Raw genomic sequence first — 17,269 nt, 5'->3', positions numbered from 1 at the left:
TTGACTGGAGTTGTTGCCGATGATTTGTTGTAGACGTAGCCATTAACGTCGAGGTAGCCGATCATGGTGATGTAGCCGTGGTCGAGGTAGTCATGGTCGATGGTGTGGTCGTCGTGGATAATGAAACCGCACAAAGCCGGAGGCGCAAAAAATGTGCTATGACAGAGCTGCAGACGTGGACGATGCACCTTGCGGATGTCAGAGGGTGCCGTCGGCGATGAGTCCACCAATTTTGCCAAGACCGGAGGAAGCCCATCGAGCACACATCGGTTTTGCCAGGACCGTGTGGCCGTGTAGGGTCATCACTGTAGTGACGCCGTGTCGATGCAGTCGTGCCGTTGTGGATGACGTGGTCGATACCGTCGTCGTGACGCGGTCATTGCCGTCGTCGAGGTCGCGTCTTGCAGAAAAGTCTGTCAGAGGACGTTAGGTGTCCATCTTGTGGACGAGGCGGCGGCGGTGTGTTGACGAAGATGTTGATGAAGACCATGGTGATGAAGTGTCGGCGATGGCGTCGCAGCGGCATGGCGGTGATGATGCGTCACTTGAAGGCGTCCCTCCATGACGACGAAGTGCCGACACCCTGTCATGCCGAAGAAGTATGTTGCTCGTAACCTGGCGTAGTCGTTCAACTCAGTGCAGGGATCCAGTTCGATGAGTGCAGGGATTCAGCTCGATGAAGAATATCTGGTGCAGATCATGATGATATCGTCGTGCTCGGTGTAGGTACAGATCGGTGGTGTAGCTTGATGCAGGAGGTGATGTAGCTCGGGTTGGGATGCAACGCTCGGTGGAGGATCAATCAACAACCACTGTAGTGGGATAATATCAAAATCGAACAGCAGTAAAATATCAAAAGGGGCACCGGGATCCACAGCTACATCTGAAGCAATCAATGGGAACCAACGAATTGACCGCCTGCATTATATCCGGGGGAAATCGCAACGGAATACGATCAAAATCGCCTCTTCCTCTCTGCTGGTGTAGCGCTCACTCTACGCGTCAATTTAATCCGGCCGGCGGGCGGTAAAAGACAGCGTCCGGGCGGTAACGGGCCGACCCAAAATGAAAACGCGCCCGACAAGTAGAAACCGCCCAACAAAACCCAGCTCTCAGCGCGAATCGCGCGCAAGATCGAACGGCCAGCGATTTGAATGACAGCAAATTGTAATTCACTCGACTTTAGAATAGCAAATCCGATATTAAATAGTTGCTAAAACATTGGCGTGATCCAAATCGGAGCTTGTAAATCTAGCCAAGAATACATGCATGGCCATGCATCCTGAAGTTTCTGCATACTCCTCTCCTTGAAGTTCCAAATACCCAGGTCCTCTTTCAATGTTGGCTTCCATAGAAAGCGTGGTTTGGTTGGAACGCCGGAAAGTCCTTAGTGGGAACATACACGATATTGTTGTACCCGAGGAATAGCGCGTGGTCTCCAATATCCCGTAGCTCCACCAGCTTTTGCCTGCCAATGTCAACCTTGAAAAGGAAGAGCTTCACCGTGGTGAACTTATAATCTTCTTCAAACAGCTCACTGAACTTGTCGTCATCATATTCGTTGGCGAAATCTACACCGCCTTCATCGACCCTTGTTGAAATAGTTGGTTAGTTAAAGATAAAGTTGTATAGGGATAGATATCTTGTTTAAATCTTGTACCCTTCTCTATCTCTTTTTCTGTTAGCTCTCCCTCGTAATCCTCCTGTAACGATCGATCTCTCTCGATCTCATCTTGTAAGCCACGGCATTGCCTCTTTATATACAAGTGCGGCCCGGGCAAAGGGTTCTACGCTTCCCATATCGTTTCACATGGTAATAGAGCCTCTTCCTCATTAAATCGAAAGAGATTGCATGTAGCTACCGCCGGCGACCGAGATCATGTCCACCACCACTGCTGTCGTGACCGCAAGCACCATGGGTGCACTCACCACCTCCTCATCTTCCACCTTTGCCTCCTCCTCCACCACCAATACCACCTCCCTCGGATCGCCGCCCCACGAGAAGCTGACGAGGGGCAACTTCCTGCTCTGGAAGGCCGTCGTGCTGCCTCAGATCAGAGGCGCACAGATGGAGCACCACCTCGACGAGAAGAGCCCGCCACCGCCGGCCACTCTCACCATCACCAAGGACGGCAAAGAAGAACAAGTCGTCAACTTTGCACGATCTTTCTGGTATGCACAGCAGCAACAACTTCAAGGGTACTTGATGGGTTCTTTTTCCCGTGAGATCCTTGCACAGGTCGCCACGCTCCAGACGCCGGCCGAGGTGTGGTGCACCATCCACGCCATGTTTGCTACACAAAGCCAAGCCCAGGCGATCAATACTCGCATCGAGCTCACCAACCTCAAGAAAGGTAACATGTCCATGTCTGACTACCTTGGCAAGATTAAAAGCCTCACCGACGAAGTCGCAAGCACTGCTACGGCGCTCTCTGATCCGGAGATCGTCTCCAAAATTCTCGCTGGCCTCGACATGGAGTACAACCCGGTGGTCTCAGCGCTCGCCGCCCGGGTCGAGCCCATCACCGTCCAGGAGCTCTACAGCCAACTCCTCAGTTTTGATGCCCGCCTCACCCTCTTGCATGGTGGCGACCTTCGCCAATCCTCCGTCAACTCTGCCGCCCGTGGCCGCAGCCGTGGACGCGGTCACCAGGGGCAACGCGGCGGCGGGCGCGGGCGCGGCGCTCCCCAGGGCGACGGCGCACGCTCTGGTGGGGGCTCTGGCTCCAACGGCGGAGGCGGCTACAACACTAGCGGCGGCGGCGGCTTCAACAACAACAACGGCCGTCGTCCTCCCTCACGTGGTCGCCCTCGTTGCCAACTTTGCAAGAAGTCGGGCCATGAAGTGATCGACTGCTAGCATCGGTACGACGAAGACTACGTGCCTGATGCTCGCCATGTCGCTGCTGCCATGCGTGAACAGGGCGGCGGCGAGGGTGTCTGGTACGTGGACTGTGGCGCGACGGACCACGTGACCAATGAGCTCGAGTAGCTTGCTCTTCGTGAGCGCTACCATGGCAGCGACCAGATTCACACCGCAAGCGGTGGAGGTATGGATATTTTTCACATCGGTCAAGGTTCTATTAATTCCCCTACACTCAAACGTGATCTAGTTCTTCGAGATGTACTTCATGTCCCACAAGCTGACAAGAACCTTGCCTCCATGCCTCGTTTAGCCACCGATAATAATGTCTTCTTTGAGACTCACCCTCGTTATTTTTTCATCAAGGATCGGGAAACGAGGGAACTCCTTCATCACGGTAGATGCGTTGGAGGGCTCTACCCAATTCCATCCGGAGCACTAGGTCGCAAGCATCGTCAAGTCTACTCCGTCATCAAGCCCTCTTTGGCACGGTGGCATCAACGACTAGGACATCCATCTTCGGTCATCGTCAAACAAGTAGTTAATAAAGACAAACTTCTTTTGTCTCATAGTCAAAATAATGAGTCTGTGTGTGAAGCTTGCCAATGTTCTAAGAGCCATCAACTTCCTTATCCCGAGTCAACTAGTGTGTCTCATGCTCCGTTAGAACTTATTTTTAGTGATGTTTGGGGTCATGCCCAAGATTCCTTTGGTAGAAAAAAAATACTATGTCAGTTTTATTGATGATTATAGCAAGTTCACTTGGATGTATTTTCTTACATACAAATCAGAAGTTTTCTCTATCTTCCAAGAATTTCAGAAACTTGTTGAGCGCCAATTTGATAAAAAAATCCTTTCAGTCCAAAGTGACTGGGGAGGGGAGTATGAGAAACTCAACTCCTTCTTTCGTCGCATTGGGATAGCTCATCATGTGTCTTGTCCCCATGCTCATCAACAGAATGGGTCTGCTGAGCGCAAACACCGCCACATTGTTGAAGTCGGTCTCTCTTTTAGCTCATGCATCCATGCCTCTCAAATATTGCGATGAAGCCTTTATCACCGCCACTTATCTTATTAATCGTCTTCCCAGTAGAGTCATTGGCAATTTCTACTCCTTTAGAGCAGTTGTACAAGCAAAAACCTGATTATAACTATCTCAAAACCTTTGGATGTGCTTTCTATCCTAATCTACGTCCTTACAATCGCCACAAGCTTGAGTTTAGGTCCACACAATGTGTTTTTCTTGGCTATAGCAACCTTCACAAAGGCTATAAGTGCCTTGAGATTGCTACTGGACGCATCTACATATCTCGCGATGTTGTTTTTGACGAAACTATCTTTCCGTTTTCCAAACTTCATCCCAATGCCGGCGCCTTGCTTCGTGCTGAAATTGCACTTCTACCAGACTATGATCATGGGGGCGCGTTAACTGAACCTGATCATGTGCAAAAATCCAAAGAAAATTCTATTTCTGTTGATACTTGTACTAATTTTGGGCGTCATTTTATGTCTGAGGAAACAAACAAAACATGTGCGGAAACCCACGCTGATCCGGCTGATAGCGGCAGATCCCAGGAAGATTCGCCCGCCAGGCCTGCCTCCGCTGACGGTGCGAGATCCCGGGTGAATCTTCCACCCGTGCGCGCGGCTGCATGCAGGCTGGTGGCCGACCGCCCCGACCGAGTGGATCCCACTGGTCCAGATGTGCCCATGAGCCCGCGTGACGACAGGCACGCCAGCCCAGGCGCTGGAGAGGCCCAGTCGCCCGCTGCCACGTCTCGGCGGGCCCAGGTGGACCACGGGTGCGCGGGTGCGTCGCCCAACGCCGCCTCTCTGCGGGTCCAGGAAGACTGCGGGTGTGCGGCCGACCGCACACGTGAGGACGGATCCTCCTCGGATCAGGAACCGGCTGGTTTGCTGGCTCTCTCGGATCGCGAGAGGGCTGGATCCTCTGTGGTTGATTCTGCTTCGTCCGGATCGCATGCACCATCTGCAGCAGCTGCTCCTGTGTCACCTACGCCCTTTCTTCGAAATACAAGGTCTCGATCAGGTATTGTTAAGGAAAAACAATATAATGATGGTACAATAAGGTATGACAAACTCAAACGAGCTTTTCTTACCACTACTAGTGAAGCAATCAATTTGCATGATGCCCTTGCCAATAAAGAGTGGAAGGAAGCTATGGATAATGAGTATAATGCACTTATGAAAAATAATACATGGCATTTAGCACTACAAGAAATATGTCAACTTGTGACCCCCACTATTGGTCACTGAAAGGTCACAAATTTCCATTTGCGACCTTTTTGTGACCAAAAACAGAAGGTCAAAAGCTGGCGGTCATAAACTGACTATAGCGACCTTTCTTTTGGAATGGTCGAAGACGTTTACGACCAAAATATGTCCACTATGGTGTTTTGCTCACTAGCAACCTCCCCAGGCCACGTAGGCATCCAGCGTGGCAAGCTGATGTGGCACAAGATTCAGCCTGGTCCAATTCAGTTTTCTACATGGGCCTAGCCCATTAATTCAGCCTTTCTATATTTTTTTCTGTCAATTTTTGGTCGACTTCATGGGCCTGGCCCAACATGGCAGCCTTTTTTATTATTGGGCCTTGGCCTTTTCGTCTAAATAACTATAATTTCCTTTTTTTATTAAATGGGTCCACCAGTCAGATGGGTCCCAGTTGTCGGGTTTGGGTCTGGTAAGTGAGTCCCATCTATCAGGCTCATATTCTTCATATTTCAACTAGTATTTAACTTGGCAGACAAAAGCACACATGATACTTCAAATAAGAGCAACCAGATCACGTTGCCAATACATATGACCATGTGTAATACAGTACTTTACAAGATCTACATGTGTAACGAGCTCTACAAGTGTGATACAATACTTCTTTACAAGAAAATGACGACATGGCGGACTCACTGGACAACCATAGTCAAGGCTGGGAACAAACAAAACGGCAACATGGCTTCCTCTGTCAGGGCTGCCGGTGCTGCTCCTTCCCCGCCGCCGCCGCACAGGTGAATTTCCTGCACAAGTGAAATTGGACTGAATCTGTAAACTTGTTTATACTCCTGGACTGTGTTTGGAATGAATTTGGAGTACAAGGAAACCAAAACAATATCTGGACTGTGTTTGGACTAAATTTGGAGTACTCCTGGACTGAATTTGGACTGAATTTAACTGAAACAATGATCAGGACAATGAACAGTGCACAAAACATTATAGTCCAGAACCATATGTGACGGACGGTACCCCAACATTACACAAAGGATGGTCAATGATCAAGACTAGTGTGCAATGATATATACCTTTGGTGACTGGGCTAGAATAATGGACCATAGCCTGAGGATCACGACGTTCGTCGTCTTGACGTACTCGTGCACCTTCTTCATGATGTGCTGTGCCTCCACTATACTCTCCATCGACATCTTGTCCGAGGACTTGTCAATGATCACCTCTGAGCATATCTCACCTATCTTTCTCTGCTTGGCCCGGACCATCGCGCCCACCGCTAGTAGCAAGGATGCTGCCAGTGCATAACCGACCCACTCGCTGCAATAGAAAAGATGAAACTTGCATATTATTCGAAGTCCCATTTTCAGCTTGAGTACACACAAATATGTAACCAGGATTCAATGAAAATGATGCTTATAATCTTAATGATGCACTAAGCAGACTAACGGAAATATATATGGGAGGTATTCAGAAACATGTTTAATGGAAATATCCAGCTTGGAGATATTCAGAAGCATGATACTCCTAATCATGTACTTATGCTGAGAATATTTATGCTTGCATGTTCAGAATATATACTCTACTCAGCTTTACTAAGAAATATTGTTAAATCTTGACAAGTTAAATCTTGTTCGGTCTTGTTAAATACTCCAAGCAACTAATCCTACTGCGACTGCATCTTGAGTATAGTTACTCCAAGAAACTCTCTCGGACGAGTACTAACTAGAAAGAGCACCATGGGGACGGGGAGGGTTGGATGGAAATCTCACTAGGATGAGGTCGAAGATGAACTAGGAGGTGCCGAAGAGGAACACGAACAGGGACAGTAGGAACAGCATGAACTCCAGCCATCTTCGACCAACCTCTGCACAAGCACAACCACACGCATGTCTCATGATTCAGTAGCGCGTACACCAAACTGTTGACTGTGGATTTCAGAAATGTGTGCGTGCGTACCGTGAAGACGGCGATCCGTGAAGCTGATCGTGACATTGACGTAGGGCACGGCGTGTTGGGGAATGTAGTAATTTCAAAATTTTCCTACGCACACGCAAGATCATGGTGATGCATAGCAACGAGGGGGAGAGTCTGATCTACATACCCTTGTAGATCGCAACGGAAGTGTTGACACAACGTAGAGGAAGTAGTCGTACGTCTTCTTCCCGATCCGACCGATCCAAGCACCGTTACTCCGGCACCTCCGAGTTCTTAGCACACGTACAGCTCGATGACGATCCCCGGGCTCCGATCCAGCAAAGCTTCGGGGAGGAGTTCTGTCAGCACGACGGCGTGGTGACGATCTTGATGTTCTACCGACGCAGGGCTTCGCCTAAGCACTACAACGATATGATCGAGGTGGAATATGGTGGCAAGGGGCACCGCACACGGCTAAGGAACGATCTCAATGATCAACTTGTGTGTCTAGAGGTGCCCCTGCCTCCGTATATAAAGGAGCCAAGGGGGAGAGGTGTGCCGGCTAGGAGGAGGGCGCAGGAGGAGTCCTACTCCTACCGGGAGTAGGACTCCCCCCCCAATCCTATTCCAACTAGGATTCCCAAGGGGGAAAGAGGGAGAGGGGTGGCCGGCCACCTCTCCTAGTCCTAATAGGACTAGGGGAGGGGGGAGGCGCGCAGCCCTTATGGGCAGCCCTTTCACCTTTCCACTAAGGCCCACTAAGGCCCATATGATTCCCGGGGGGTTCCGGTAACCTCCCGGTACTCCGGTAAAATCCTGATTTCACCCGGAACACTTCCGATATCCAAACATAGGCTTCCAATATATCAATCTTTACGTCTTGACCATTTCGGGACTCCTCGTCATGTCCGTGATCACATCCGGGACTCCGAACAACCTTCGGTACATCAAAATGCATAAACTCATAATAACTGTCATCGTAACGTTAAGCGTGCGGACCCTACGGTTCGAGGACAATGTAGACATGACCGAGACACGTCTCCGGTCAATAACCAATAGCGGGACCTGACAACATACGTTGTTCCCTTTGTCATCGGTATGTTACTTGCCCGAGATTCGATCGTCGGTATCCAATACCTAGTTCAATCTCGTTATTGGCAAGTCTCTTTACTCGTTCCGTAATACATCATCTCACAACTAACATATTAGTTGTAATGCTTGCAAGGCTTATGTGATGTGTATTACCGAGAGGGCCCAGAGATACCTCTCCGACAATCGGAGTGACAAATCCTAATCTCGAAATACGCCAACCCAACATCTACCTTTGGAGACACCTGTAATGCTCCTTTATAATCACCCAGTTACGTTGTGACGTTTGGTAGCACCCAAAGTGTTCCTCCGGCAAACGGGAGTTGCATAATCTCATAGTCATAGGAACATGTATAAGTCATGAAGAAAGCAATAGCAACATACTAAACGATCGGGTGCTAAGCTAATGGAATGGGTCATGTCAATCAGATCATTCAGCTAGTGATGTGACCTCGTTAATCAAATAACAACTCATTGTTCATGGTCAGGAAACATAACCATCTTTGATTAACGAGCTAGTCTAGTAGAGGCATACTAGTGACACTTTGTTTGTCTATGTATTCACACATGTATTATGTTTCCGGTTAATACAATTCTAGCATGAATAATAAACATTTATCATGATTATAAGGAAATAAATAATAACTTTATTATTGCATTTAGGGCATATTTCCTTCAGTCTCCCACTTGCACTAGAGTCAATAATCTAGATTACACTGTAATGATTCTAACACCCATGGAGCCTTGGTGCTGATCATGTTTTGCTCGTGGAAGAGGCTTAGTCAATGTGTCTGCAACATTCAGATCCGTATGTATCTTGCAAATCTCTATGTCTCCCACCTGGACTAGATCCCGGACGGAGTTGAAGCGTCTCATGATGTGTTTGGTCCTTTTGTGAAATCTGGATTCCTTTGCCAAGGCAATTGCACCAGTATTGTCACAAAAGATTTTCATTGGACCTGATGCATTAGGTATGACACCTAGATCGGATATGAATTCCTTCATCCAGACTCCTTCGTTCGCTGCTTCCGAAGCAGCTATGTACTCCGCTTCACATGTAGATCCCGCTACGACGCTTTGTTTAGAACTGCACCAACTGACAGCTCCACCGTTTAATGTAAACACGTATCCGGTTTGCGATTTAGAATCGTCCGGATCAGTGTTAAAGCTTGCATCAACGTAACCTTTTACGGTGAGCTCTTTGTCACCTCCATATACGAGAAACATATCCTTAGTCCTTTTCAGGTATTTCAGGATGTTCTTGACCGCTGTCCAGTGATCCACTCCTGGATTACTTTGGTACCTCCCTGCTAAACTTATAGCAAGGCACACATCAGGTCTGGTACACATCATTGCATACATGATAGATCCTATGGCTGATGCATAGGGACATCTTTCATATTCTCTCTATCTTCTGCAGTGGTCGGGCATTGAGTCTTACTCAACTTCACACCTTGTAACACAGGCAAGAACCCTTTCTTTGCTTGATCCATTTTGAACTTCTTCAAAATTTTGTCAAGGTATGTGCTTTGTGAAAGTCCAATTAAGTGTTTTGATCTATCTCTATAGATCTTAATGCCTAATATGTAAGCAGCTTCACCAAGGTCTTTCATTGAAAAACTTTTATTCAAGTATCCCTTTATGCTATCCAGAAATTCTATATCATTTCCAATCAGCAATATGTCATCCACATATAACATCAGAAATGCTACAGAGCTCCCACTCACTTTCTTGTAAATACAGGCTTCTCCGAAAGTCTGTATAAAACCAAATGCTTTGATCACACTATCAAAACGTTTATGCCAACTCCGAGAGGCTTGCACCAGTCCATAAATGGATCCCTGGAGCTTGCACACTTTGTTAGCTCCCTTTGGATCGACAAAACCTTCCGGTTGCATCATATACAACTCTTCTTCCAGAAATCCATTCAGGAATGCAGTTTTGACATCCATCTGCCAAATTTCACAATCATAAAATGCGGCAATCGCTAACATGATTCGGACGGACTTAAGCATCGCTACGGGTGAGAAGGTCTCATCGTAGTCAATCCCTTGAACTTGCCGAAAACCTTTTGCGACAAGTCGAGCTTTGTAGACAGTAACATTACCATCAGCGTCAGTCTTCTTCTTAAAGATCCATTTATTCTCAATTGCTTGCCGATCATCGGGCAAGTCAACCAAAGTCCATACTTTGTTCTCATACATGGATCCCATCTCAGATTTCATGGCTTCAAGCCACTTTGTGGAATCTGGGCTCACCATCGCTTCTTCATAGTTCGTAGGTTCATCATGATCTAGTAGCATGACTTCGAGAACAGGATTACCGTACCACTCTGGTGCGGATCTTACTCTGGTTGATCTACGAGATTCAGTAGTATCTTGATCTGAAGTTTCATGATCATTATCATTGGCTTCCTCACTAACTGGTGTAGGTGTCACTGAAACAGTTTTCTGTGATGAACTACTTTCCAGTAATGGAGCAGGTATAGTTACCTCATCAAGTTCTACTTTCCTCCCACTCACTTCTTTCGAGAGAAACTCCTTCTCTACAAAGGATCCATTCTTAGCAACGAATGTCTTGCCTTCGGATCTGTGATAGAAGGTGTACCCAACAGTTTCCTTTGGGTATCCTATGAAGACACATTTCTCCGATTTGGGTTCGAGCTTATCAGGTTGAAGCTTTTTCACATAAGCATCGCAGCCCCAAACTTTAAGAAACGACAACTTTGGTTTCTTGCCAAACCACATTTCATAAGGCGTCGTCTCAATGGATTTTGATGGTGCCCTATTTAACGTGAATGAAGCCGTCTCTAGAGCATAACCCCAAAATGATAGCGGTAAATCAGTAAGAGACATCATAGATCGCACCATATCTAGTAAAGTATGATTACGACGTTCAGACACACCATTACGCTGTGGTGTTCCGGGTGGCGTGAGTTGCGAAACTATTCCATAGTTTTTCAAATGTACACCAAACTCGTAACTCAAATATTCTCCTCCACGGTCAGATCGTAGAAACTTTATTTTCTTGTTACGATGATTTTCAACTTCACTCTGAAATTCTTTGAACTTTTCAAATGTTTCAGACTTATGTTTCATTAAGTAGATATATCCATATCTGCTTAAATCATCTGTGAAGGTGAGAAAATAACGATATCCGCCACGAGCCTCAATATTCATCGGACCACATACATCGGTATGTATGATTTCCAACAAATCTGTTGCTCTCTCCATAGTACCGGAGAACGGTGTTTTAGTCATCTTGCCCATGAGGCACGGTTCGCAAGTACCAAGTGATTCATAATCAAGTGGTTCCAAAAGTCCATCAGTATGGAGTTTCTTCATGCGTTTTACACGATATGACCTAAACGAGCAGTGCCACAAATAAGTTGCACTTCATTATCAACTCTGCATCTTTTGGCTTCAACATTATGAATATGTGTATTCTACTACTATCGAGATTCAATAGAAAATAGACCACTCTTCAAGGGTGCATGACCATAAAAGATATTACTCATATAAATAGAACAACCATTATTCTCTGATTTAAATGAATAACCGTCTCGCATTAAACAAGATCCAGATATAATGTTCATGCTCAACGCTGGCACCAAATAACAATTATTTAGGTCTAATATTAATCCCGAAGGTAGATGTAGAGGTAGCGTGCCGACCGCGATCACATCGACTTTGGAACCGTTTCCCACGCGCATCGTCACCTCGTCCTTTGCCATGTCCGCTTATTCCGTAGTCCCTGTTTCGAGTTGCAAATATTAGCAACAGAACCAGTATCAAATACCCAGGTGCTACTGCGAGCTCTAGTAAGGTACACATCAATAACATGTATATCACATATAACTTTGTTCACCTTGCCATCCTTCTTATCCGCCAAATACTTGGGGCAGTTCCGCTTCCAGTGACCAGTCTGCTTGCAGTAGAAGCACTCAGTTTCAGGCTTAGGTCCAGACTTGGGTTTCTTCTCCTGAGCAGCAACTTGCTTGCCGTTCTTCTTGAAGTTCCCCTTCTTCTTCCCTTTGCCCTTTTTCTTGAAACTAGTGGTCTTGTTAACCATCAACACTTGATGCTCCTTCTTGATTTCTACCTCCGCAGCTTTCAGCATTGCGAAGAGCTCGGGAATAGTCTTGTTCATCCCTTGCATATTATAGTTCATCACGAAGCTCTTGTAGCTTGGTGGCAGTGATTGGAGAATTCTGTCAATGACGCAATCATCTGGAAGATTAACTCCCAATTGAATCAAGTGATTATTATACCCAGACATTTTGAGTATATGCTCACTGACAGAACTGTTCTCCTCCTTCTTGCAGCTATAGAACTTATTGGAGACTTCATATCTCTCAATCCGGGCATTTGCTTGAAATATTAACTTCAACTCCTGGAACATCTCATATGCTCCATGACGTTCAAAACGTCGTTTGAAGTCCCGATTCTAAGCCGTAAAGCATGGCACACTGAACTATCGAGTAGTCATCAGCTTTGCTCTGCCAGACGTTCATAACATCTGGTGTTGCTCCAGCAGCAAGGCCTGGCACCCAGCGGTGCTTCCAGGACGTAATTCTTCTGAGCAGCAATGAGGATAATCCTCAAGTTACGGACCCAGTCCGTGTAATTGCTACCATGATCTTTCAACTTTGCTTTCTCAAGGAACGCATTAAAATTCAATGGAACAACAGCACGAGCCATCTATCTACAAACAACATAAACAAGCAAGATACTATCAGGGACTAAGTTCATGATAAATTTAAGTTCAATTAATCATATTACTAAAGAACTCCCACTTAGATAGACATCCCTCTAATCTTCTAAGTGATTACGTGATCCAAATCAACTAAACCATAACCGATCATCACGTGAGATGGAGTAGTTTTCAATGGTGAACATCGTTTATGTTGATCATATCTACTATATGATTCACGCTCGACCTTTCGGTCTCCGTGTTCCGAGGCCATATCTGCATATGCTAGGCTCGTCAAGTTTAACCTGAGTATTCTGCTTGTGCAAAACTGGCTTGCACCCGTTGTAGATGGACGTAGAGCTTATCACACCCGATCATCACGTGGTGTCTGGGAACGACGAACTTTGGCAACGGTGCATACTCAGGGAGAACACTTCTTGATAATTTAGTGAGAGATCATCTTATAATGCTACCGTCAATCAAAGCAAGATAAGATGCATAAAAGATAAACATCACATGCAATCAATATAAGTGATATGATATGGCCATCATCATCTTGTGCTTGTGATCTCCATCTCCGAAGCACCGTCGTGGTCACCATTGTCACCGGCGCGACACCTTGATCTCCATCGAAGCATCGTTGTCGTTTCGCCAATCTTATGCTTCCACGACTATCGCTACCGCTTAGTGATAAAGTAAAGCATTACATCTCGATTGCGTTGCATACAATAAAGCGACAACCATATGGCTCCTGCCAGTTGCCAATAACTCGGTTACAAAACATGATCATCTCATACAATAAAATTTAGCATCATGTCTTGACCATATCACATCACAACATGCCCTGCAACAACAAGTTAGACGTCCTCTACTTTGTTGTTGCAAGTTTTACGTGGCTGCCACGGGCTTAAGCAAGAACCAATCTCACCTACGCATCAAAACCACAACGACAGTTTGTCAAATAAACTCCGTTTTAACCTTCGCAAGGACCGGGCGTAGCCACACTCGGTTCAACTAAAGTTGGAGAGACAGTCGCCCGCAAGCCACCTGTGTGCAAAGCACGTCGGGGGAACCGGTCTCGCGTAAGCGTACGCGTAAGGTTGGTCCGGGTCGTCTCGTCCAACAATACCGTCGAACCAAAGTATGAAATGCTGGTAGGCAGTATGACTTGTATTGCCCACAACTCACTTGTGTTCTACTCGTGCAAATAACATCAAACCATAAAACCTAGGCTCGGATGCCACTGTTGGGGAACGTAGTAATTTCAAAATTTTCCTACGCACACGCAAGATCATGGTGATGCATAGCAACGAGGGGGAGAGTCTGATCTACATACCCTTCTAGATCGCAACGAAAGCGTTGACACAACGTAGAGGAAGTAGTCGTACGTCTTCTTCCCGATCCGACCGATCCAAGCACCGTTACTCCGGCACCTCCGAGTTCTTAGCACACGTACAGCTGGATGACGATCCCCGGGCTCCGATCCAGCAAAGCTTTGGGGAGGAGTTCCGTCAGCACGATGGTGTGGTGATGATCTTGATGTTCTACCGACGCAGGGCTTCGCCTAAGCACTACAACGATATGATCGAGGTGGAATATGGTGGCAAGGGGCACCGCACACGGCTAAGGAACGATCTCAATGATAAACTTGTGTGTCTAGAGGTGCCCCATGCCTCCGTATATAAAGGAGCCAAGGGGGAGAGGTGCGCCGGCCAGGAGGAGGGCGCAGGAGGAGTCCTACTCCTACCGGGAGTAGGACTCCCCCCCCAATCCTATTCCAACTAGGATTCCCAAGGGGGAAAGAGGGAGAGGGGGGAGGCGTGCAGCCCTTATGGGCAGCCCTTTCACCTTTCCACTAAGGCCCACTAAGGCCCATATGATTCCCGGGGGGTTCCGGTAACCTCCCGGTACTCCGGTAAAATCCCGATTTCACCCGGAACACTTCCGATATCCAAACATAGGCTTCCAATATATCAATCTTTACATCTCGACCATTTCGAGACTCCTCGTCATGTCCGTGATCACATCCGGGACTCCGAACAACCTTCGGTACATCAAAATGCATAAACTCATAATAACTGTCATCGTAACGTTAAGCGTGCGGACCCTACGGTTCGAGGACAATGTAGACATGACCGAGACACGTCTCCGGTCAATAACCAATAGCGGGACCTGACAACATACGTTGTTCCCTTTGTCATCGGTATGTTACTTGCCCGAGATTCGATCGTCGGTATCCAATACCTAGTTCAATCTCGTTATTGGCAAGTCTCTTTACTCGTTCCGTAATACATCATCTCACAACTAACATATTAGTTGTAATGCTTGCAAGGCTTATGTGATGTGTATTACCGAGAGGGCCCAGAGATACCTCTCCGACAATCGGAGTGACAAATCCTAATCTCGAAATACGCCAACCCAACATCTACCTTTGGAGACACCTGTAATGCTCCTTTATAATCACCCAGTTACGTTGTGACGTTTGGTAGCACCCAAAGTGTTCCTCCGGCAAACGGGAGTTGCATAATCTCATAGTCATAGGAACATGTATAAGTCATGAAGAAAGCAATAGCAACATACTAAACGATTGGGTGCTAAGATAATGGAATGGGTCATGTCAATCAGATCATTCAGCTAATGATGTGACCTCGTTAATCAAATAACAACTCATTGTTCATGGTCAGGAAACATAACCATCTTTGATTAACGAGCTAGTCTAGTAGAGGCATACTAGTGACACTTTGTTTGTCTATGTATTCACACATGTATTATGTTTCCGGTTAATACAATTCTAGCATGAATAATAAACATTTATCATGATTATAAGGAAATAAATAATAACTTTATTATTGCCTCTAGGGCATATTTCCTTCACGGCGATGGCGCCAAGCCGCGATGCCGCCGCCGAGGACGACGAGGGAGAGGACCAGGACCCCCGCTCGCAGTCGGTGGTGGCGGCCAGGAACATACAAAGAGTACAAGAACAAACAAAGCTCATGGTTACACTTAATTCACATTTTCTAACTCTCTTTTTACATGTATAAGATGCTAGAAATAAGATGTAGAGTTTTCAAAAAATAATCAGCATACTTTCATTTTGTAGTGCTACTGTGTGCACTGGGCAACAATCATTTATGACTTAATTCAAAACACTTGTAACATAACAGAAGCAGGGTGAACAGGGTACCGCATTTGATACCAACTGAGAACACTTATTACATAACAAGACAAGAGCAAAGTGAACTTAGTGTCGCAGTGTTGTTTAAGAGAGCGGCTCGTTCAATTTAAATTCACACCGAATGAGGCCAGAACCAACTTACATGATCTGGTATAAATCTACCAAATACCCTATTTCCGCAACATCACAGAACACACGAACTAAACCTAACATACAAGTGAGGTCACGACCAATATACATGACCTAGTAAGGAACCAAGGACCTTCAGTAGAAACCACCAAAACCTCGGCACGATCCACATAAACAATATTATTCTACCATTTGGTTAAAGCTAGAACACTGCGACGCTGCATACATCTCCCTATGCAGCAACTAAAATCAAGTGTCTTCGCCATACACAAGACCAACACGGTACCAAAAATGATCTATTGCACAACCACGATAGTTAGTACCAGCCAGCACAGTTAAAGTTGCATCCACGGATCATGGCAACTGGAGAGAAGTGATATACCTCGTTGATGGCGAGCATCTGGCCGTTGGCCTTCTTCACCTTCTTGAGCTTCCTCAGGAAGTACCTGCGCGCAAACAACCAAACAATCAAACACATAAGCGCTGACGAAACCAGCGCGCGAGGAAGATCAAGGTCGGCGGAGGAGACTGACCAGAACATGGACTTGGCGCGGACCTCGTTAGTGGTCCAGAGCTTCATGCGGTAGATCTTGGGCTGCTCATCGCCGGGGGTCGCCAGCGCGCAACCCACCACCTGGTACTGGTGGAACTGCACGCAAACACAGAGAGGTCAGCCACGATGGGGGTAAGATCGACGGCGCGGCGGATCTAGAGGACTGGGGGAGGACGGCGGGGTGGGGAAGAGAGAGAGAGAGAGAGAGAGAGAGAGAGGGGGGAGGAGGAGCTTACCCTGTGGGCGACCATTATGGCGAGCTCTTAAGACCAGAGTGCGGGGCGGCGAGCGCGGGGAAGCGAAGCGAGAGGCGAGGTTGGATACGTAGTGCTAGAGGAAGGAGGAGGCAGCGGTGAGGGGGGTGGGAGGCGGGGAGGGGCACCGCTGAACTATATCGACACCGTGGACGACGACGAGCACTCCCCTCCACCTCCGCCCCCGAAGCTCATCTCCATGCCTCCTCCCTGGTCACCGACGCCTTGCGCGCCGGAGATGGCTGTCGGCCTAGATGGCAGCGACGGAGAGGGAGTTCGGTGAGTGGGTGGGGAGAGGGAGTGGGTGGATCTGGCCGCCGGTTGAGGGGAGAGGAGGGGGAGCAGCAGCGGAG

This window comes from Triticum urartu, chromosome 5 (genome assembly GCF_003073215.2).
Source record: "Triticum urartu cultivar G1812 chromosome 5, Tu2.1, whole genome shotgun sequence".
NCBI classification, from domain to species: Eukaryota; Viridiplantae; Streptophyta; class Magnoliopsida; order Poales; family Poaceae; genus Triticum; species Triticum urartu.
This window is presented reverse-complemented; position numbering follows the sequence as displayed.